Source organism: Camelus dromedarius, chromosome 7 (assembly GCF_036321535.1).
Source record: "Camelus dromedarius isolate mCamDro1 chromosome 7, mCamDro1.pat, whole genome shotgun sequence".
NCBI classification, from domain to species: Eukaryota; Metazoa; Chordata; class Mammalia; order Artiodactyla; family Camelidae; genus Camelus; species Camelus dromedarius.
The window spans coordinates 53850692-53876083 of NC_087442.1; the positions used below are offsets into that span (position 1 = coordinate 53850692).

Here is a 25392-nt window from a genome sequence, read left to right on the forward strand (position 1 = left end):
TCCTTAGCCTCAATATGGTTCTTATAAAAATTGTGGAAGGCTGTCTTTTTATAGATATGAAGAGCACAACTAAAACCAAAGTAGAAAAAGAAACTTCGAGAAAATATACTGCCACCTATCAAAACTTATTGTGAAGCTATAATGATGAAGACAATGCAGCATAGCACAGGATTAGACAGATACATCAACGCATACTTAAATCAACTCTTGGCTGAGAAAACCTGGGCTGTTTAATAAATGCTGCTGTACCAATGGGAGAGCCATAGACAAAATTTCTACTACCTACCTCACACCATAAGCAAAACTCAATTTTAGATGTAAATGTAGAGTTGAAATGTAAAATAAAGACATTTTCAGAAGACATAAGATATCTGAACACTGAATATGGAAACATCTTTTCAAATAAAAAAATAAACAGCAAGAACCATTAAGAAAAAATTGACATATTACATTAAAATATGACTTTTGTTTATCAAGACACTACTAAAAGAGTGAAACGACATGTTACAGAGTGGAGGGAAATATCTGCATACATACAGTTGATAACTCATACAAGGAAAATATAAAGAAAACCTATCAATCAAAGGGAGATGGAAAAGTCATTAGATCTTACCTGTTCAAATCCAAAAGACTTGAAGTGGCATTCCATAAAAGACAATATCCAAATGACCAGTATACATGAAAAGGTGTGCAACTTCATTGGTCATCAAGGCAGTGCACATAAAAGTCAGAATTGGCGTACACATCTGAAAAATAAAAGTTTTTGCTTGTTTTAAAATTCCTCTATTGTTATTGATACAATAGGCAGAATTGCTGCCTCAAGGATTAAGTGCAGTGCTTTCTAATCTTCAAGGCAGGTTTACATATTACATTTTTCTAAATTCAGAGCACTAAGGATATCGTAAGAAAGGATCTAATTTTGGGGTATGGATGATACATGTCAGAGATAAAATGGTTTACTGCCTATTTTCCCTGTTTGAGTAACTTATATAGGCACTCTATTTAGAACACTTTTTTCAGTATTAGTGTGCAATTTCAGTTTCTTGATTTTTGTAGGACATGAAAGTATTTGCCTTGATGTACTGTATTCCATTATTTTGAATGACTGAAATGTAGTCCTCAATGATAACAAAATCACCACGATTGCTTCCTCCTTTCCAATCTGAATTACTTGATGCCACCAGAAACCTCCTAGGGCCCATCAATAAATTCAGTAAAGTTGCAGGATATAAAATTAATATGGACAGATCTGTCACATTTCTATACGCTAACAATCAACTATCAGAAAGAGAAATTAAGGAAACAATCCTCTTTACCATTACATCAAAAAGAATAAAATAGCTAGGAATTAATCTCCCTAAGGACATAAGAGACCTATACTTGGAAAACTGTAAGACACAAACAGATGTAAAGATATACCATGTTCCTGGATTGGAAGTATTAATATTGTTCAAAAGACTATACTACCCACGGCAATCTACAGATTCAGTGCAATCCCTATCAGAATACCAGTGGCATTTTTCACAGAACTGTAACATAATTCTAAAATTTGTATGGAAACACAAAAGACCACAAATAGACAAAACAATCTTGATAAAGAACAGAGCTGGAGGAATCATGCTTCCTGACTTCAGACTATATTACAAACCTACAGTCACTAAAACAGTATCATACTGGAACAAAAACAGACACATAGATCAATGGAACAGAATAGAGAGCCACAAAATAAACCCATACATTTATGGTTAATTAATCTACATCAAAGGAGGCAAGAGTATACAATGGAGAAAGGGTGGTGTCTTCAACAAGTGATGCTGGGAAAACTGGACAGCAATATGGAAAAGAATAAAATTAGAACATTCTTTAATACCATATACAAAAATAAACTAAAAATGGATTAAAGACCTAAGTAAGACTGGAAACTATAAAATTCCTAGAGGAAAACATATGCAGAACACACTCTGACATAAATCACAGCAGTATTTTTAAAATCTGTGTCCTAAAGCAAAGGAAGTAAAAGCAAAAATAAACAAAAATACACCCTAATTAAGCTTAAAAGCTTTTGCATAGCAAAGGAAACCACTGAAAAAATGAAAATACAATCTAATAAATGGGAGAAAATACTTGCAAATGATATGACCAATGAGGTGTTAATATACAAAATATATAAACAGCTCATACAACTCATTAAAAAAAACCCAATTAATAAACATGCAGAAGATCTGAACAGACATTTTTCTAAAAAGAAAATGCAGATGGCCAGCAGGCACATGAAAAGATGGTTAACATCATTAATCATCTGGGAAATGCAGATCAGAACCACAATGAGACATCATTTCCCACCTGTCATAATGGCTGTCATCAAAAAGAACACAAATAACAAATGCTGCTAAGGGTCTGGAGGAAACGGAACCCTCTTACACCACTGGTGGGAATGTAAATTGGTGTAGCCACTGTGGAAGACAGTATGGAGGTTTCATAGAAAACTAAAAATAGAACTACCATGTGACTCAGCAGTTCCACTCCTGAGTATTTAACAAAAAATAACCCCAAAACATTAATTTGAAATGGTACATGCATCCCAATGTTCATAGCAGCATTATTTACAATGGCCAAGACATAGAAGCAACTTAAGTGTCTATCAATAGATGAAAGGATCAAGAGGATGTCGTGTATACACAGACACACACATAATGGAATACTACTCAGCCATGAAAGAATGAAACTTTGTCATTTACAACAACATGGGTGGACTTGGAGGGTATTATGCTAACTGAAATTAGTAAGGCAGAGACAGACACATACTGTATGGTATCATTTATATGTGGAATCTACAAAATACAGTAAACTAGTGAATCTAACAAAAAAGAAACAAACTCACAGATACAGAACACTACTGGTTACCAGTGGGGAGAGGGAAGAGGGGAGGGGTAATATAGGAGCAGGCAAGTAAGAGATACATATTATGTATAAACTAAGATACAAAGATATATTACACAACACAGAATATAGCTAGTATTTTATAGTAACTATAAATGGAGTATAACCATTAAAAATTGTGTCACTATTTTGCACAACTGTAACTTCTGTAATATTGTACATTTGCTGTACTTCAATTTAAAAAGCACCACAATTAGATACAGCTATAAATGTACCAAACTGTATAAAGTTAATAAGCCAGGAAGATACCAATAATAGTTGGTGAAGGTATGGGGTTATTGTGACTCTCATTCATTGCTAATTGGAGTTTAAGTTGGTGTAGCCACTTGAAGACTGTTTGATAGTGTTTGCAAAACCACATGTACACAAACCCTCCGACCTTGGTTTGGATCCTAGTATATAACCTAAGTATATAACCAACAGAATAGCATTACTTGCTATAGCCAAAAGCTGAAAACAATTACCATGTTCATCAACAGCAGAATGAATAAATTAGAGTACAGGTACATGGGGGAGTACATACTTTATGTACAGCAAATAAGTCTCACAGAGGTAATGCCTAGTGAAAAAAGACAGAGACAAAAGAGTCCCTATTATATACATCTTTCTGTGTAAAGTCAAAGAACAGGCAAATTAATTATGGTGTTAAAAGTCAATATACCGATTACCACCTCTGGGGGTGGTAATGACTGGGAGGAGGCATGGGGAGTCTTCTTGGGTGCTGGGAATATTTTATTTCTTGATATAGGTTCTAGGTTTTCAGATGTGTTTGGTGAAAATTCACTGAAATAAATACTTAAAATGAATGTACCTTTCTGTATGTCTTTTATTCTTCAGTAGAAAAAATTTTACATATTTCGTTCTCAGTTAAACTCATCCAAGAAAGAAGGTGTCATGATACTATGCTACGTGCTTCAGGTGTGAATAATGTTTACATAGTGATAATAAAAGGAACTTTCAACATTTACGCAAGTAAAAATTCTAAGTCTACTGAGAGTAATGCAGGGTGAGGAAGTCTATAGTGTATGTTTGTGTACGTGCTGGGGAGGTGGTGACACAGCACAGCGGTCTTCATGTTGAGATACCCACACCTGGTGGGTATAGGAACACTCAGTGACCTTCACGTGACACCCCAGGGATTCCTAGAAACAACTGGCTGAGATTTTAGAGTAAGTGAAATTCTCCTGTGATACACCTGGAAGCATGGTCTAAGATACCTGGTCTGGAAAGTCCTAAAAAAAACTAAGTTATAGTTGATTATGTCTCAGTCAAGTAGATACTTCTGTTTTTAAACTACTAAGTCACATTTAAAGAGACTTGAACAGACTCCATAGGTTTTACACTTTTTTATATAGTGATATAATGTAAGAATAGAAGGAAATATGGCTTATTGGAAATAGCACTGGATTATGAGAACTGACTTCTAACTATAGTTCTGTTAGAGGTGAGTACAACTTATCTACGTGTCAGATGAGTAATTTCCAGTGAGATAATCCGTGGGTCCATTCCAGCTAAAGTGCTGACTGCGACATACAGAGAACTGCTCTTTAACAAGGGCAATAACTTTACACACAGGTTATATTTAAGTATGCACTGTGGGAGATTATGCCAAAATAATTAATACTCATTTGACTGATTATAATGTGATAATTATAAAGGAAAACCTCTTTAGCTGACATATGATATTACTTTCAGATAAATAAATAGATTCTTAATTCTAATTTGATTGATAGTTTTAAAGCTAAACTAAAAATAATATATTAGAACTGTTCTCTATATTTCAATGCAGTCTGTTCCTGGTTATGTAGCCTTAAAACAGAATACCATAAAGTGAAATTCTAACTGTGCACACATACTTACAAATGTTCAGAAAGGGCAAACCTTAGAAGGAGTAGGGAGTCATACCAGGAAATTAAGCATTGTCCGTGCTATTGGTTTAACTTTGTTAAAAAAATGTTTTCAGGTTTTTACTAGGAAAAGGTAAGTATAGTAAATGGACTAAATGTGAATTGGAGAAAAGTTATCTTACATATCATTGATATATTTTTATTAAGAATTTCATACATTTTTAATTAAATTGGGAGTTCATTTTTACGAGCACTAGATTAACAAATTATCAGAAGGTCTTAGCATCACCAGAAATGCATGGGTTAAGAGTGGTCCACTGTATATTTCAAGTGTTTTAAATAAAGTCACGATTATGAACTAAACAGTGTAAGAAATGCCTCCCTAGTTAAAACAAACTACAAATTACTTCAGAGATGGAGCAGAAATACTTTGGAGAATGATGTGCAAATAGGAAGGCCTCAACCAGCCCCAACCTCCCCTACCCTGGAAGCCTCCCATTTAATCCATAGTGTCATCTCTTATATATGTCTATAGAAGCATTATGCATGCATTATCAAAATGCAAAAAAAGAAATTGTAGAAGAATGTAAGATTAGCAACTATAAACCAAAAAAAAAAAAAAAATTCCATTCAGCCCAGTATTTCTGCCTGAATTTAAATATATACTCCCAAATATGCTGACTCTCCATTAATTTATTCACTGATAGTTGCTGAATGTTTGCTACATTAAAGGGATTATTCTAGTTTCTTGGATTATGCAGTGAACAAAATAGAATTCCATGCTCTTGTGAACTTTAAAATATAGGCAGGCAGGCTAACAATAAACATGATACACAGTACATCTTACAACACAGTAGCAACTATTAAGTGTCATGGCCAAGAAGGAAGCTGAGAAAAAGAGGATTAGGAATGCTGAAAGACAGTGGAGGGTAGCAAGTCATCAGGTTGTCATTTTGTAGGACGGTAAAAGGAATGCTTATTTTCTTACTTGAAAAAATATTTGATAATGTCTGTTAATATTGTTTCCTGGTAATTTATTCCTAAATTCTTTCCCCAAACACCCTCTAGATTTGTCATGGCCATGTTTTTCTGATCATTCTTCTTATGACCCTTTAGGAAGGTCACCTAGGGTAAGCCGCCTTCTTGCAGTCCACAGGAGCAGGCATTGCCTTTTGTTGCTCTTTGCTGGAGAAGTCATGGAGAGACATGACTGTGTTCACAGAGGAGACAACATATCTCAGTATGCTGCCTGATCAGTTTGTTGTGCCTGTTGCAGCGGCTGTTCCAGGCACCTAGCTCATGACCTCAGGCACCTTGCCTCTGCCTTAATGCTTTCCTGTTTTCCGTCAAACCCCCGGCTTCAGGTGGGCTAGTGCAAGTTAGTGGCTCATGGCCGCTTGCTGGCTCGCCCTGCATCTTTATGACTCACAGTAAAGAAGGTGGTACCACTGCTTTCAGAGGATGTTGCCTTCACAGCCCAAAGGGGCCAGGGGACACAGTGGAGATGTGTGGGGGAGTTCACAGGCCTGTGATGACTTTGACCAATGAAAATTGAGTATGCAAATATTCCTAGAACAGACACTCCCAACTCCCTTCCCCAACAGAATGTTCTGAGAAACTGCCTTTCCATACCACTTCACCACAGACATCAGTGCGATGGGGCAACCACTCTAGAAACGGTGGTCAGCTTTCTAAGACTTCATTTTGGTTTTGCTTTACTTCATTGCCCTTTTCCTCCATCTTTGTGTCCCTGAGATGACACCTTTCCAATCAAGTATCAGTAGGTGAATTTTGTCTCAGGCTTAGTTTTGGCAGGGGAAACCTGAGCTAACACACTAATTGCATATATCATAAAGACATGAACAGTGATATCCAAAATACATTTTAAATTTCTATAACTCCTATTTTGCAATTTTAAATACTTTCACATCTGTACATACTAAGTCTCAGAGGTATGGTTTCCTAAAGTACAAAGTATTTTTCTCAAGTGTCACTCTACACAAAGAATAAACCTAATTTCAATAGCATTATTGTTTCCTCACACTTTAATATTCTAAAAGAGGTTGAAGGTAGGTATTAGGAATGAGGTTTAGGCTATGGGTATTGATACTAACATGGAAAAGTCATGGCATTTGAGACACCAAATCCATTCTCGCACCTGCAGTGGGGTGGCCAAGGTGCTTCTGCAGTGTGGGACCCCTGGAGTGCAGAAATGCAGGGGATTTAAGAAACATTGAGAGATGAGAGTTCCAGGCAGCTGAAGTTAGTAAATGGTAGAATCTGAGGTGGAAACACAATAAAGTCCCACAAGGAAAGTGAGAAAAAAAAAAGCCAAAAAATAACTTCAATGTCATGGACTTTAAGACCCTTAAAGATGTAGGTGCAATTTCCACTTGAGCAAGAAAGTGGGAGTGGTTTGAGAAAATATAGACAGCTGGGTTTGCTGCTTTTATGAGTTAGATTAGAACCTCAGAGATGACAGTTCTATCTATAACCAAGAAATGTCCATCCTTACTTATTTATAAGGAAGTTATCAATTCTCAAAAATGCTCCAGTGTGTAATATATCCACAACCTCCAGTTCTACAGTTGAAGTTTTTTCTTTAAATCTCAAAATTATTTGCAACACTCTCCCTTCTCTCCCCTAATTTCCCTCTGCCTACTCTTCTTTCATTTCCTGTACTTTAAAAATGACCATTCTTCATAACGTGTAGAAGGATGGTGGTGATGGGGTTTCAGAAAAGAGTACAGTTGCTCCTAGGATTCAATCTAATGTTATGAACAGATGATGGTGTCACCTAAATATTAATTTTCTGGCTGCAGTTTTTGGGTTACCTTTGCTGATGAACTACCACAGAAAGAATTGTTTGAGGCTCCTTGAGACCTTGAGAAAAATATTTTTGGCGACTACAGCTGCCTAATCAAGCTGGCATAATCAGTAGATTATCATCTGGAGATTAGAAGTCAGTCTGTAGTCCCCACAAAATACTCTCCTCTTGTCATACAAAAGTTGTCAGTTGACATGGCCACACGTGCTTAGTTTAGGGATGTTCCGAAGAGGCAGACTGTGTTATAATGGGAATTCAAATTGGTTTTATTAAATGTACGAATTACTTAACATTTTGGGTTTAATATTTCAAGTTGAACCTGAGTCTTTCATTACTCTGGGCTCAGAATAATGACTTTCTCTTTTTCAAGAGCAATATTTTAATAGCTTATTAAGAAACAATTTCCAAAGTCTATTTCAAAAGTTATTTGAGTTAGAGACTCACGTAGTTCTTTTAAAGTATAGTTTGATGAATAAAGCATGATTGACAATTAGTCACATGTGGACAACATTTTTGTCATAATACATAAAGGATTAAAATTTCAGAGTAAAAAGAGTAAGGAAAGATAACTACGTCCATTCCATTCTCTTTAGAATTTATGTCAAGATTCAGACTCCATCCAAAACATTCTTGGTTTTAAAACTTGTGCAGTGAAGAAATTGCTTTGTGGAATGGGTCACTGAAATGAGAAATCTGCAAGCAGGTGACACTTGGTTACTAGAGTTTTTACTGAGTGCTCAAAGTTAAATGACTTTTTTTTTTTTTTCAAATGACACATCAGCTATCCAATGGAGCTTAATGTTCTAAGAAAAGGTCTTTTGGCCTTGGGAAAAAAAACCCTGAAACCCAAGGGAGACTTCTACCATTAGAAGGTACGCAGAAAAGAAGAGAAGGCATGATGGGAAGGCATGATGATATGGAAGCTATAATGATTAGAAAGTAAAGAAAAACAAAATTAATTCACTTTCTTCTCTCTGTAACCTTTTATACCACGTTGCTATTTTGGGTGACATTAGAATCAAGGATGCAATATTTATAGAAGGATGTTACTCTAGTGATAATATATTACAAAAAGCCTTGGCAACAATCTAAGACACAGCAGGAGAGCTGGAAGAGAGCTATTTTTGTCATGTTTAAAATTATACTAAATTTAAAAAAAGTCCCTGCTGGAATTCAAGCTTTAAATAGCCCAGTGTGGTGTAACTGATCAGAGCATCAAATTCTGATAATTTACTACATAGAGTGAAGCACATGTTGACAAATAAAATTTATGTATGAAAGCATTTTAGGCCATGTTGATGCAACTCAACATCTAAAGATCTAAAGTTATTTTTTAATGGATTCCAGCCTAAAAATTGAAGATTATAACATGGAAATTCTTTTAACTCATAATATTAGACTTCTGAAAAACATAAATAACAACTAAACACACACACACACACGCTCTCTGGTACTACATTTATTGTCCTAGGGTATTCCAAATAAATGAGAATTTGACTATTACTTGCTAACTTTCCCTTTTTCTAATTCTTTTTATTTTATAACAGCTTTGTTGAAGTGTAATTCACTAAATGTGCAAATAACCTCTTTAAAGTATACAGTTCAATAATTTTTAGTATATACAGAGATACATGCAATTATCACCACAGCCAATTTCCGAGTATTTTCATAGCTTAAAAAGAAACCCCATACCCTTTAGCTGGGACCCATTATCTTCTACCGCCATCCACCAATCCTAAACAACTGTTTATCTACCTTATATTTCTATAGATTTCTCTATTCTGGACTTTCATATAAATGGAATAATATGACATGCAGTCTTTTGTGACTGGCATCTTTCACAGAGAATAGTATTTTCAAGGTTCATCCATGTTGCAGCACATATCGATACTTCATTTCTTTCTATGGCTGGACAGTATTCTATTTTATGGATGTATGTATGTTGTTTATCCATGTATCACATGATGAACATTTTCCTCCCATATTTTGGCTATTGTGAATCATGTGGCTGTGAGCATTAGTGTACAGTTTGTGTGTGTGTGTGTGTGTGTGTGTGTGTGTGTGTGTGTGTGTGAACATACTTCACTTCCCTGGAGCCTCATTTTCTTCTTAAAGTCTAAGTTTTGTGAAGAGAAAAGAGAATCTTTCATTCTATTTAAAACTTTTGTGTATGAGAACTAAAGCAGTGTTGTCTTATATAAATATCCTATTAGAAGATTATTATGATTAGGTAGATATTTAAACCTTATTTGCTGAAGTTGCAAGATATTCATTGTTGCTGTTGCTCCCTCCTGACCCCCAAATGGTTTGCTAGGACTCCCAACAACAAGGCCAACTTCCCTTGGTACAAGCTTTCTATCGTGTCTGTGTGATTAATCTCTCTCCTTTTCTAAAGGGATCTCAGGACACAAAGGGAAAGGAAAAATATTCCAAAAACAAAAGTTTTAATACACGTTATTTAAGTCTCTATGAGTAAACGCTACTAGCCTTTGAATTTTAGTATTGAGAGGTGCAATGTAAAATAGAAAAATGCTCCTGAAGTATTTTTTGGTGACACCTTAATGCCCAGTTTAAATCATACTTAACAAAATGTTTCATTTCTTTAGAAAGCTGTATCATTATGTGTGTATATGAACATCAAATATTAAAGACTTTGGGTAATACATGTGTTAAATGTTCAGGTTTAATTAAAGGAAGTGTAAATTCTTTGTTTAAATTCAAGGCCAGAATTTGGCCCTTAATGTGTAATTGGTATTTACTTAACGTACTCAAAGTTATAATTAGAATCCTTGCTGATCTAGATTATCTTAAATATTAACTAGTGACGTTGACCATAGCAGCAGAAGAAATTTAAAACAGAGCAAAAGAAAGCTCAAAGAAAGCTTTAAACAGGCAGTAAAATTAAACTCCAACTGGGTCTGGTGGAGAAGGGGGTGTTGTGTGTGATAGCTCACTTGTTTTACTATTGTATTTTGTTTTTTAGGACTTATAGTTTATGTTGTTTATTGGAAACAAGGCAATGAATGTTCTTTTTTCAATGTTCTTGTACCAATAAAGCAGTTATAATAGTATATAGAAGTAGCCATGTCTCATAAAATTGTGAGAATTATTAACCTTAGAAAACTAAGTCAACAGCTGTATTTTAAAAAGGTTTTTGTAAACTTCGGGTCCTGAGTAGATACTTTTCCAGACTCATTTGCTCAGTTTTCCAAATAATTTATTATGTATGTTATATATAAAACACTATATAAAATAATAATAATATTAATATATATTAGATATATGACTACATGTATCATAAGTATGTATGTTAAACTTAATATGTAAATTTCCTGTTTTTTCCATGCCCATGTCTCAGAATTATTTGTTTTTGACTATAGTAAATTAAGAGGGAGGAACAGGACTGTGTAACAAACATATTCAGAATCTTCTGCAATGGAGACAACATAAACTCTGGCTTCTCCTGTATGAAATATATTCATTCATTCTGGAAAGAAATGTTGGTTGTTGTTGTCATATATGCATGCACACACATACATTTTGAATATATCTTAATGAAAACTATATAATTTCATGGAATAGGAAGAGAGAAATTCTTAAATCATTGAAGAAACTATTAATTATTTAACAAATTGAATTTAGATACAGTAAATACTAAACTTACAAGGTATCACCTCACACCAGTCAGAATGGCCATCATTCAAAAATCCACAAATGACAAATGCTGGAGAGGCTGTGGAGAAAAGGGAACCCTCCTACACTGCTGGTGGGAATGTAGTTTGGTGCAGCCACTGTGGAAAACAGTATGGAGATTCCTCAAAGACTAGGAATAGACTTACCATATGACCCAGGAATCCCGATCCTGGGCATATATCCAGAAGGAACCCTACTTCAGGATGACACCTCCACCCCAATGTTCATAGCAGCACTATTTACAATATCCAAGACATGGAAACAGCCTAAATGTCCATTGACAGATAATTGGGTAAAGAAGATGTGGTACATTTATACAATGGAATACTATTCAGCCATTAAAACTGACAACGTAATGCCATTTGCAGCAACATGGATGCTCCTGGAGAATGTCATTCTAAGTGAAGTAAGCCAGAAAGAGAAAGAAAAATACCTTATGAGATCATTCATATGTGGAATCTAAAACAAACAAACAAAACAAATACAAAACAGAAACAGACTCATAGAATACAAACTTGTGGTTGCCAAGGGGGCAGAGGGTGGGAAGGGATAGACTGGGATTTCAAAATGTATAACAGATCAACAAGATTATACTGTACAGCACAGGGAAATATATACAAGATCTTATGGTAGTTCACAGCGAAAAAAATGTGACAATGAATTATATATATGTTCATGTATAACTGAAAAATTGTGCTCTGCCCTGAAATTTGATACAACATTGTAAAATGATTATAAATCAATAAAAAATGTTAAAAAAAGACTAAACTTTACCTAATTCTTCTAAGTTCTGGGCAATATTTATGTATGTTTTCTATCTATGGAGCTAATTATATATACACCTACATACATACACCTCTATATTAAGCCTTATTTAATATTGGCCATCATCCCATTTTTCCATTTTCTAGGTTTTTAATGTGAATCCAAAGTTTTCAGATAAGAGTATTATAATTGAATGGATATGGTCACGGCTGCATTTACTCAGAAACTTACTAAAATCAATGAATCATACACTTGAAATGGTTGAATTTTATTTGGGTGAAGTATATCTCAACAGAGTTGCTTTAAAAATTCAAATTGGAAGCAGTTATGATCCCATCTCACATGTATATCCTGCTTACCACTCGCCAGGAACCGTGGTAAACACTCTTCATGGATTGTCATGGTAACTACTCACAATGATCTGTAAGGTGTGTACCATTAGTATTTGCAGATAGGGAAATCAATAGGCAGAAAGTTTATGCATATTGCACAATATCACACAAGTACTCAGTGGTACAGTAAGAATGTATATCCTTCCTAAATATATATTCACAGTGCACAGAAATTATTCAAGGTAAATCATAACATATTAATTCATGTCAAAGCAAAAGTATTTGCTGGTTGTTTTTAGTAATATTTAAAAATAGCTGATTATACAATACCTAAGGATCCATCACCAGACTAACCTCTGGATATTCTGGTATGTAACAGGGAATTTGCCTTCATTTAAAAAGGCACTTTGTGTTGATGATTCTGTGAATTGTTGTTCAAAGTATCCTAACTGGTACTGCACGGTATTAACGGTGGAAATGCCTAATTGGATTGAACGGGAAAAAATGTTCTGTTATTTTTGTTAAATTATACATTTAGCATTTAGTTGCTCTAATAAAAATTAAGTAGTGGTGTTTACAGCAAGCATTAATTAAATCATTTTATTATTTAATGAGTAATTACCCTGATCATGCCTTTTGGAGAATAGACATTGTCACTCCCTTTTTTCGGAAAAGAAGCAAAAACCAAACATATTGCCAAGAACAAAGCTTTGATCATCATCTACTGGAGCTGGTGCACACTAGGACTCCAATCTTCCTTTATTGCCTTAAATTGTATTATCTCATTAGTTTTCATATCATAGGATGAAAGCAAGACTTCCTAGGATAGTATGACGGACTTCAGAGAAATACCGGAATCACTAATGCTTATTAGCCCTTGATACACAAGGTCCTCACCCTAAAATAGGACTGCGAATAACTGTGACAGATTTACTGCAAAGCTAAGTAAACAATAAGAATCACTAAAATCAGTGCTAGGATCATGGCAGGTGCTCAACGTACCTATTAATGATGACAATATATGTTTGTAGATCTGTACTCCCCTTTTTGCATCCATAGAACATGTGTACGTTTAAGGGAGATTATTTACTTTTGAACTTCAGGTGATTCCTGAAAGATGGGATTTTAGTTTCTAAAATCTCTTTGCAATTGTGGTAATGATGTTTCAGTATTTTTTTTTTAACAATGATGCATCTCTAAGGAAAGATTAATATAAAAACTTTGTTTTCACATTAAAAATTTCTCACACTGTAGAGTTGGAAATCAAAACTGAGATATGAGATAAGTGAACATCATCTAAGGACAAGGATAAAGAATAAAGATACACTCTTTCCAAGAAGGGGACACAGACCGACTCCAATCCATTGGAAATTAGGCAGAGAACAGGTGCTCACTGTCTTTTCTTCACTGTAGGGTGGGTTCATCTGCCAGTTCCCATTTACTCACTTAGTAAATAATATACAGTGTCTGTAAAAAGGTTATAAACAGAAAGGGAGAACAAGGTGAAAGTCACTGGCATTCTTTTTGAGCTGTCTGATGTAATATGACCTGATGTTACATGAAATGGTGAAGTGATGCAAGAAGACAAGATTCTGAAATAATGTCGGTCTTCAAAAGGACACACACTTCTTTTCCATTTAAAAAATGGGAAACTGTAGGAATAACATGTTGCTGGCATGAAGCTGGGTTCTGCGCTTGATCAGGTATGTGTGACCCCTGGCAGGTTATTTAACTTGCGTAAGCCTCACTCAGTTCCTTCATCATTAAAAACAGGGTAACATCTATTTTATAGGGTGGTTCTAATATCATTCACTCATTCATTTCCCAGGTATTTATTCATCATCTCTCAAGTACTGGGCTCTGTGTTAAATTCTGGAAATAATTTAGTAAATAGGAAAGAAACAAGGTTTGCTCATGTGAGTTCTTATTATGGATGAAAGCATACAGTATTTAAGAAAATACTACAGTTTTGAAGATAATTACAGAATATCCATGAGGGAAGTATGAGAGGCAGAGATCAACTGTAAATAGAGTTGTCACATCAATCTCTAAGCAAAGGTGACTTTTGACCCAAGACTAGAACAAGAGTAGCCATTCACATCAAGATCTTGGCAAAGAGACCTGTAGGCACAAAGGCCCACAAGTGGAGTGCCTCAGGCTTTGTGGGTCAGAGGAAAGAAACTATCTTTTGGAGTACAGAAGCCTGAAAGCACGTGCCTTTCTGGATGTCAGAATTGCTATGGACCTGTGGTTACGATGTGTTCCTTATTTCTTCCTCTTCTGAATAGAGTGTTACTGAGGTTATACTCTTTGTCCCTTACTGTATGTTGGGTGTGTGAGGATTACATCACTTGTCTTTTAACTCCACAGGTCTCTAGATCAAGAGGAACCACGGTGAGGAGCTGCACCTGAGGACTCTCGTCCACATTCAGACCCAATTCAGAACATGAGACCAAATGTTGAGCCCGATGCCATCACTGGATTAAAAAGTGATGGGAGACAGGGTGTTAGAAGGAGACAGTGTATTTTGTAAGCAGGCAAGGTGCAAGTTGCTGTGCCCAAGAGGCAGATGGGTAGATTTAAAAAAAAAAAAATAGCTGTAATAAATCCTACCGTGCCTCTTTGCAAAATGACTTGAGCATTCTTATCAAGAGTTAGAGCCTGTTTCCCTTGCTGTTGAATTAAAGCTGGCCTTGTGACTTGTTTTAATGAAGAGAATGTTGCAGAAGTGACTGAGAATGCCTTGGAAGCCATTGTCTTTGAAGATGACAGGTCACATGGAGAAGAACTGGAGGATGCAATTTAAACAGAGAGAAAGAAAGGGAAACCTGCCACTTGCAGCAGCAGATACGGGAGTGAGGGAGGTCGTCGGGACCCACCCACCACAGCTGAGCTGTCAGATGACCACAGCTTCATGAATGATTGCAGAACAGTTTAGCAGAAGAAGTACCCGGATCTAAACATGAGAAATAACTAAACTGTTGTTTTAAGCCATTCAGTTTTGAGGTTTATTATTCAGTAATATACAACTGAAATAGTAAGGAAAGAATTACCCACATAAACTATGAGGACTACTGATACTCAAATTCAGCTGGTGACTGATTTTGGTAAAACTCCAAGAAATTATGCTATTGTAGGGATTCATCAGAACCATAATTATAATTTCAAAAATATTTTTTCAAAATTCAGCAATATCTAGAAACACAGGCAAAGTAATTATGTAAAGTTCAAGTTACCAAACTAAAAACTGATTTATTTAAAGATTGTATGATCAATGGATTTTCCACTTATTTCATAGAAATTATAGTAAGAAGAGATATTAACAATTTAGGGAAGAATATCTTCATTATTTTATTGAACACTTAGTTATGTAACATTATATGATGGGTACTTTTTAAGTGTTTTATGGAAATTAATATATTAAATCTAATGAAACTATCAAATATATAATATGATCCCTATAAAGCAACAGAGTAACTGAGAGGCTAAAAAAATGCATTCATTACACAGCTAGTAAGTGAAGGAGTCATGCTTCTACCATGTTCTGGCATTAGCCACAGGGCTTAATGCCAGAGTCTGGTTCTTTTACCCCCAGGCTATGCTAATCATGCTGGATTTTATCACCAGAACTACCATAGGCATTAAAAATGCAGGTTAAAATGAGGTCAGTTGGTATCACTACTCTCTAAATTCCATGCATCTGAACTTAGCCTTAAAAACTAAGAGGGTATCTAGTGTGACATATAGTCTCATCATACATTATATTTGAGGCTTTTGACAATGAAACAAAGATTGCTTTGACAGGCTCACAGCCAATGTTCACTTTGCTGATAGTCTATTTAAATATTTAAACCAAAAGACTGTCATGACTTGGATTAAAATATGAACAATTTTGAGGAAGGGATTTGGGGGCATTTATAAAAGGGAAACAGGATTTAGCAACACTTTCAGTTACAAGAAACAAGTGTTTCCTTTGCCTTTCCTTGTTTTCAGCTGGGACTTGTACCTGAAAAGTCTATTCTCAACCTTTTCAAAACTACAATCTCATTAGATTGTCACTAGGCCACTACTAGAATCTCAGGTCCTTAAAATGCATTTGCTTCTTTTCTCAATTCTACTAATCTTAAATGACTGCTACCTCTTTGGTGAACAGAAAGATTTGTATGATTCAATAAAGTAGTTAATTTCTTAGTGCTTCGTAAAGTGTGACGATATAGTGTCCTTTAAATGGCAGCAGAATATTTATCTTGCTATGCTTCAAATAACTGGACCATTACTATCGAGATCACTATCAAATTATCTTATTTAATTGGCAGAAGTAATCAATCCATTGGTTGACCCATTCTCAATCCACTGATACTGGGGAAAAAGCTGGAACTAAAGTGAATATAATTCAATTTGAAATCAACCAATTCAGCATTAGCAAGCTGAAGACAGGTTTATGGTTCTTATTTATCATGTTTGAGAAATTTTGGTTGCTAAAAAAAGAATTTCAACTTTATGCGAGAAAAATCTTAGAATATACAAAGTATTATTATGGTACCAGAGGTGACCAATGAAACAGCCCACTCATTCCTAAAGTACCATACCAATTTTGAATGTATCAACACAGATTAATCTGCTGTTATTTACTTTGTAGATAAATATATTAAAACTTCTTCTGGAGATTATTATGAAGTAAAGTATGTATTTTGAGTCCAGTTCACCAGCCATGTACCTTGCTTCTCCACGCATCTAAACATCTTTGAACACCAGTAATCAATGCCCTCTTAGTCTCTAATTTTTTCCCCTGTATCAATTTCTGATCTGCAGAGCTATAATTTTACTAAGAAAAGGCAGTAAGAAAGTAAGATAGCATTTATTTTTTGTCTAGTATCTACTATCACCTGCTTGATGTTTTTTTATCCTAAAGAAGGAGATAAACAAATATGAAAGTAATGGGTAACAAAAGGTGGTATTTCACAAAATCGCTAATAGAAATTATTGACATACATTGAGCATATGCTCACCACTTTATTAGAAATTTAACAAACATTTCTTGAACCCATTTGGGCAACTATTGTTCCAGACACAGGGGTTAACAGGAAAAAAAGGCCCAACTGGCAAGATAGTCCCAGTCTGTGAGAAAAGGGTGATACCTTTGTGTATTGATACTGATACACAATTCACTGTGGTAAGAGACAGCCAGTTCTCTATCATATGGAAAATCTAGATCAGGTTAGTCTTAAAATGTGTCAGACACTTCTATCCTGTAAGATGAGGGCTCAGCTTTAGGACAGGAATTTTAGAAGTTATTTTCAGATACCTTTCTTCCTTTGACTGGACAGATATCACAAGCTGAGTTGAAGAGTAGAGTTGAAGTTACTTGCAAAGTAACATTACACAGGAGTCTATATTACATGTGCACTCAATGCTAACGATTCCCAACTCAAACCAAAGAAAACATTCAAGGATGTATAGTGTTAAATCTTTATTTCACTGGCTAGGAAATGGATTAATAAGTGGTCATACTACTTGTTTTTAGCATATTTTATGTGAAGGCCATAAACTAAATCCCTCTTTACATATCTACAGCTTTACAGCTTCAAATATCAGAACCATTTCATTTCATTAGCTAATTACTTCTTCATGCAGTTCCCATTAAAATCAGAAAGTTGTACTTAGAAAATCTTCCACATTTCCTTCAATACTATTGATAAGTGGAATGGTAAGATCTGCAGTTTCAACATTCCAGTGAGGTTGTTACACATGCTACAATACCAGGTAACTATTGCCAAATTGTTTTTAGAGCTCTTCATAAAAATCTGATTATTTAGATGAAAATTCTAGTAACATTAAAGTTACTCTCTAATAGGATTATAAGATTCTGTAAAATGGGGACTATGTTCTGCTCTTTATCTCCCATGGTAACAAGTACAGGACCAAGAAAAAAAAGCAGTCAGTAACTGTCCTGGGCAGCAGTCTAACTGACTACCACTTTTTCTCTGAAACCAGCCGGCCTCTCCCTAGAATGTTCAGTTCTTAGCAGTCTGTTTCTTTCATGGTACAACTCTCCCAGCTACAACTGATGGGTCCAGAGGAGGATATGTAACCCAAACTGGGCTCATCAGCATCCTTCTTCTAGGATGTTAGTTGAGATAGACAGAAGACTGGGCTCTCTCCAGACAGCAGCAATGGCTGCAAGTGAACCCAGGAACTCATGACAGCCACTCATAGCGACTCCATGTGCGTCAGCTGATTTTTAATGAGAATTTTGAGAACAACCTATAGCCATGCTATATAGAAATGCCATATATATATATTTCTGCCCCCCCCACATACACATATTTTAAACAAAAATGGGGTTATGTACTACCTGGTTTTTGTATAAGTTGAATTTTTTTCTTCACACTGTTCAGAGAACGTATTTTTTAGGCCAGCAAATGTACCTCTTCAACATCATTTTAACATCTCAGTAACATTGCATTATGTGGATGACAGTGTAATTTATAAAACTCCTATTTTGAATTTTCAAGTAGTTTTCAGTATTTGTTCAAGGTTTTGCTACAGCAAGTTAAGGTTTACAACAAAACTGAGAGGGAAGTACAGAGTTTTCTAATACACTTCCTGCCCCTACAGATATATAGCATCCCCATTATCAGATCAATCACCAGAATGGGACATTTTTCAGTAAGGACGAACCTGCACTGACACATTATCACCTACTAAAGTCCATAGTTTACCTTAGGTTTCACTTCTGGTGTTATGTATCGTACAGATTGGGACAAATGTAAAATGACATATATGCAACATTGTAATATCAAACAAAGTATTTTCCCTGCCCTAAAAATCATTTGTGCTCAGCCTATGCATATCTTTCTCCCTACTCTGGCAACCACTGATCTTTTTATGTCTCTATAGTTTTGTATTATCCAGAATGTCATGTTATCAGATTCATATCATTTAGCCTTTGTAGATTGGGTTCTTTCATTTAGTACTATGTGTTTAAGTTTCCTCCTTGTCTTTTTGTGGCTTGATAGCTCACTTCTTTCTTTTTGGCACTTAACAGCATTCTATTGTCTGGTTATATCCTAGTTTATTTACCCATTCACCTACTGAAGGATGTCTTAATTGCTCTGAAGTTTTAGCAATTATGCATAAAGCTACTGTAAACATCAGTGCACAGGTTTTTGTGCAGACATAAGTTTTCAATGTTTTGGAGTGGAGTTTTCTTTTAAACTAAGGAATCTTCAAATTAAAGATAATAGATTCACCTCTTTTACATTAATTTCTACACTTGACTTTAAGAATATAAACAGTAACAACTATTTGGAAAATATCACTGACCCTCTTCTCTTTCCTTTGTCAGAGTCAGAGCAAGGGTATAGTAAATCTGAAATTTGCCATGTGTGAGTTTAATTTTATAAAAACTTACATTTGCCAGAGCAAATTACTTTAAGCATTTGGACCTGTTGATCTTCGAGGTATTTTTAAATCCTATTTTCCTCTTCTGAACTTGGTTTCTAAGCTTCTGTATCCTATCTCCTTGAACTCTGAGAGCAAATTCTAACTTAGAAAACTGATTTCCACTTGGTTTATTGAGAAACCAGATAGAGATGAATGAGGGACTGTGAAAGCCTTTTGACTTTCAATGGATGGAAACTGTCGAAGTATTGTTTTTATTTACTAAAATATGCTAGGCATTTTAGGAACAGGATGCTCTGATGATATGTGTGGAGTGATTTCCTGTTTACCCTGGCACAGTGATACCTGCGCGAGTCAGATTGCAATGGGGAAACATCACAGGCTGTGTGATCTAACAGCTTCTTCAATGTTCATACTCTTGCCAATAACAAAACTGATGCCATGTTTACCACTCAGCATCTGAGTTGTCAAACAGCATACACATTGTGGCATCAGATTGGCCATCTCAGTTTCTTCATGTGAACTGCAACGATCTTCTTTATTGCTATTTAATCATATTGCATATGCTGGGGAGTCTGTTTTTTGTCCTTAGTTGCTTTTCTTTTTGAGGCATTTTCATTATTCTTTTCAAAAGTAACATTATGGTAGCCAGTCGGTCATGTATCACGGAATAACTAACTTACTAAGCGAAACCTACGACCATTCAGAGCAAAACATGTTGGCTGACCAAATATGACTTTAGGGGCTTAAGGAAAGATACATTTCACAAAGTTTTGAGTTCACAAATTATTCCTGAATGCGAAACTAGGTATATGTGTGTTGATAGAAACTGTATGAATATATATTATTTTAGGTTACACCATAGGGTTTTACAAGAAGGAAGACTATATGACTACTAGCTATGATTTTAGACAAGCTCCTACTCTCATCAACCTTTGAAACGCTTCTAGATGCAATACTAAAAACAAATTCTGTGATCGGAGTTTCAAAACACTGTATACAGTCTGGTGCCCATGCTAGACTGCAATTGCCACAAAGAGGCGTAAGACCCTAAGTCTTATGAGTAATTTACTCTCCAGAGTAAATCAAATTGATACATCGTATTATGAGTTCAGATTTTGATAAAGGGAATATAGAGAAACCACAGGGACCCTGGGTGCCTACTAAGAAGAGAAAGACTGCCAATAAGCAATTGGAGGCAGGATGTGGGGAGGAAGATTGGAGAAGAAAAATGGAAGAGAGTTTCAAAACAATCAATCAATCAATCAATAAAAAGTACTTATTTTAGTTAAGCTTTCCCCAGAAAGACTCTCAGACAAAGATTCAAGTTGATGTGGAAGGCAGTAATTTGGGAGGCACTGGAAAGAAAATGAGGAGGGAAAAAGGACAGAAAGGTATCCAAGATAGCAGATCCGAGACTAAGGCTTCCTTGAATGTACTTTGAGAAGTAATCACAGATAACAGGAGCGAAGAACGTGGGAATGAAACAGAAAGAAGGGAAAAACTCAAGGGTTTATTATTAAACTGGATGGATAAGTGGGGCTCAGTATCTCAGACCTTCTGAGGAGTCTTCTCAGACGCATTTCACGACTGTTCCTCTGACTATGTGAGAAAACAAAGTAGTACTGATCCATTTACTTAACACAAAACATAGTGAAGTGGGAAAATAAATCTCAGTTTTGGAGTCAAATGGACCTGGGTTTACGGCTTCCTAACTATGTGGAATAGTTACAAATGCTTCCTGAGAGTTCCATCTCACATATGTAAGGTAGGAGATAATAATACCTATTTCTTTTCTGCTAAAAACCCCGACAACTACTTCAGAGTTTTCTGACAAAGATTCTTCAAAATGTAGATCTCACATTACATTTGCCTAAAAATAGCAAAGAGGAAAATCTTTCACTTTGAAATTCAAATTTTTCTCTTGTGACCCAAAATTTAAATTCAATTCCTGAACATATCTATTAACTTTATTACTAGTTTAACCTTCTGTCTTTTTGATGGAACAGGAACGCAAAGGAGATCATTGAAAGAATGGCACTAATTATATTTCATTAATTGCAACAGTAGCAACTGGATTTATGAAACTTTTACCGTTTTCTCCAAGTATAGCAACTGCTGAATATAAACTTAAATATCATTTTATTAATTATTTAAATACATATGAATAAGCTTAATTTTAGAAAAAGCCATATATAGTATTACATATAGATTATTTCCTCTATAGAATTTATAGATATATGAAGTTGAGCTAAGAGACCAAGGCGTTTTGACATTGGCTCTACAATATGCACTTCATCTATTCCTGATACTTGCATTCAAGATAAATAAAATCATGTAACTTTTTAGCGGGCTCTACAGAGCCTGTGAATCATTATGATTCACTTTTTGAGTTTGTGAAATGCTTTTCCTCATTTTTGTCACTTTCTAGGATGACAGAACATAAATCTGGCCCAAATGATAACATCTGTACAGCTGTGATAAATACCCAAGTAGCCAGAAATCAACTCTGATATTTAAACATAGATACTTACGTAATTATAATAAAAAACAATCAGCAGAGTTCTTTAACTTTCTTATTCTCTTAGCCTGTCTCTTTTAAATATGAAAGATTTCACTTATGTGCCAAGAGATGTTCATCCATTTTTTAAGAACTCAGAGGCAAAGGAGAGAGAACGAGAACAAAATTCTGAGAGGATTAAGTCTTGGATGCTAATTATTGCCTTTTCCTCGTGTCACACTAGGGAGGAAAAGTCCACGCCCAAAGGACGTATCACCTGACTCCACTGTCTCATTCATTAGGGAGAGTTTGTAGTATCACAAAGACCTTTGCTCCAGGCTAAAGCAGCTGTTCTGGTGCTTGCCAACTGAAGTGATAGTCTAACGATATCTGTCAACAGAAAACATACCACATCCTCATACCCATGTTGGGGCTGCTTTCTCTTTTCTCTTTCAGCATACCCCTTGGGACACTGCCTTATACAGAAGGCCAAAAGGGGTGACGTATGTGTCAACATATGGTACTGCCCTCCTGGGGCAATGTACATGAAAACATATGGCGCTGCCCTCTTACTCGTCAGCAGACACAGGAAGAACTCTGCCATAGTTATCTTGTCGATTTTCCATATGGTTCTTAATTGTCCCTGCAAGTGGATAATTTGCATTCACTTTCCTCCACAATTCTTTCTATATATAAAGAAATGTCTCAGCAATATAAAATTCAGTAAATAGTTATCTAAATATATTTCTAAAGAAGTAGATGACTATAATCATATAGTCATACATACACATATATATAATCATGTATATATGTGTGTGGATATATACATGTATATATGATATATATTGTGTGTGCACACAGACCCCTAGGAGAAAAAAAATTACCATTTAATTTTTCTCTTGTGTTTTATTTTTAAGTGTTTTATTCTGACATATACTAAAAATAATTTTCACTTTGCTGCTTTTTTTCACATTTTTACATCAAGGTATTTTTATTCCATTTGGATAATTTACTCTTACTGTAGCCTTCTGATTTTGGTTGAGAACCAATTCTTCCAAGAAGCCTGATATCTAAAGTTTAGAATAGATGACTCTTCTTGGATCTTTCGTAAGATTCTGTTCTTCCTCACCATTGTACTCATTACTGCCTAAACATCTAACACTATTAACCACAACACATAAACATCATGAGGAAGAAATCATGTCTATCTTTTTCATCATGATATTTCTCTCATGACTACCAAGGTCCAAACAAGAGACAGGAGACCTATAAATATCGGGTGAATGAAAATATTCACATAGATAAGAAATTTTAAAGACCTAAACAAAGACAAGAGTAATAAAGATAGGACATTTTGCAGTAGAAAACTCAGTGTCTAATAACTGATTTGATATGGGGATTAAAGAATGAAGCAGAATCAAAAAGGAATCAGAGTTTTCTAACTCATGATGATAAAGAAAGAAAACACAGAACTGTATTTTCTTTGTAGAAGTGGAGAGAGAAGACAAGCTAAAATTTCCCCTTTCTGCTGCCTCCAGTGACCAAATATGGTCTCTTTCTTTTCAGTACTTGGGGTAAATGATGTATCATCCTAGTATAAAAAAAACAAGTATTTTGTGCCCCACCTCCCTACTCCCCACTGGTGTGAGGAACTATGGTCCCTTGTTGATCTGATCCAATCTCAAGGCTATACCAATCCATAACCTGATGTTGGCAAGCCAAAGGTAACATCAACATCTTAAGGACTACACAGTTGAGACTTTTCTGTCTCTACAAGATAGTGTTGTCCTTTCAACTTTATGGAGCTGTCCTAGAACACTACTCAGTGCAACATCATTTTGGTTTCCAAGGAGCCCTCTTCCTTTGTTGCTGCTTTGACTGTGCTTTTTACAGATGATTTATTATTTATTAATTTCTCAACAGAAAATTGTTCAAGCCAGGAGACAACAGGATGATACATTCAAAATATTGAAAGGAAAAAAAACCTGTCAATCAAGAATACTATACCTGACAAAACTGTCCTTCAGAAATGAAGGAGAAATAAGGACTTCCCCAAATAAAGAAAAGTTGAGGTAATTTATCATCAGTAGATCTGCCTTACAAGAAATGCTACAGGGAGTTATTCACGTGAATAAAAAGACGCTGATTAATACTGTAAAAGCAGATGAAGGTAGGTGTAAAACTCATTGATAATGGTAAATACATAGTCATAGTCAGATTCTCTCATATTGTAATGGTGCTGTATAAACTTACAACTCTAGTTTAAAAGATAAAGAATTAAAAATAACCATTACTACAATAATTCACTATTAGATACACAATAAAAATATGTACATTGTGACATCAATAACCTAAAATATGAAGTGAGAGAAATAAAAGTGGAAAGTTTAAAAAATGCTATAGAAGTTAATGCTACTGAAGTAAAACAAGGTGTTAAGTCTATATTTATGTAAGACTTTGGTAACCACCAAAGAAAAACCTGAAGTAGTAAACAAAAAGTTATAAAGAAGTCAAAGCCTACAACTACAAAATGTCATCAAATTACAAAAGAAGACAGTAAGATGGGAAGCAAGGAGCAATGCATCTACAAATAGTCAAATGATTAAAATGGCAATAGTAAATCATTAATTATCAGTCATTACTTTAAATGTAAATGGATTAAATTCTCCAATCAAGACACAGAGTGGCTGAATGGATTAAAAAAAAAAATACATGATCCAATGATATAGTCAGTACAAGGTACTACTTTAGCTTTAAAGACACACATGGACTGAGAGTGAAAGGATGGAAAAATATTCTAAGAAAATGGTCACCAAAAGAATAGGGGCAGCTATTCTTGTATCATACAAAATAGTCTTTAAAAATGGTCAAAAGAGACAAAGGTTACTATATAATGATAGAGGGGTTGATTCATCAAGATACAATAGTTGTAAATATTTATACACCCAACATTTGAACACACAAATTTATAAAGCAAATACAAATAGAAGTGAAAGAGGAAATATACACCAATACAGTAATAGTTGAGGACTTTAATACTCCACTCTCAACCACAGAGGTATCATCCAGACAGAGAATCAATAA

At 35.1% G+C, this 25392-nt stretch overlaps 1 long non-coding RNA gene across 2 annotated transcripts in view; it reads right to left on the minus strand.

Moving 5' to 3' along the window:
• Window positions 1–25392, minus strand: part of LOC135321689 (uncharacterized) — a 688254-nt gene that overhangs the window by 463293 nt on the left and 199569 nt on the right. For both annotated transcript variants that reach the window (XR_010381667.1, XR_010381666.1), the window contains exon 2: window positions 614–746. This is a non-coding gene — a long non-coding RNA (uncharacterized LOC135321689). The remainder of the gene's footprint in view (window positions 1–613; window positions 747–25392) is intronic.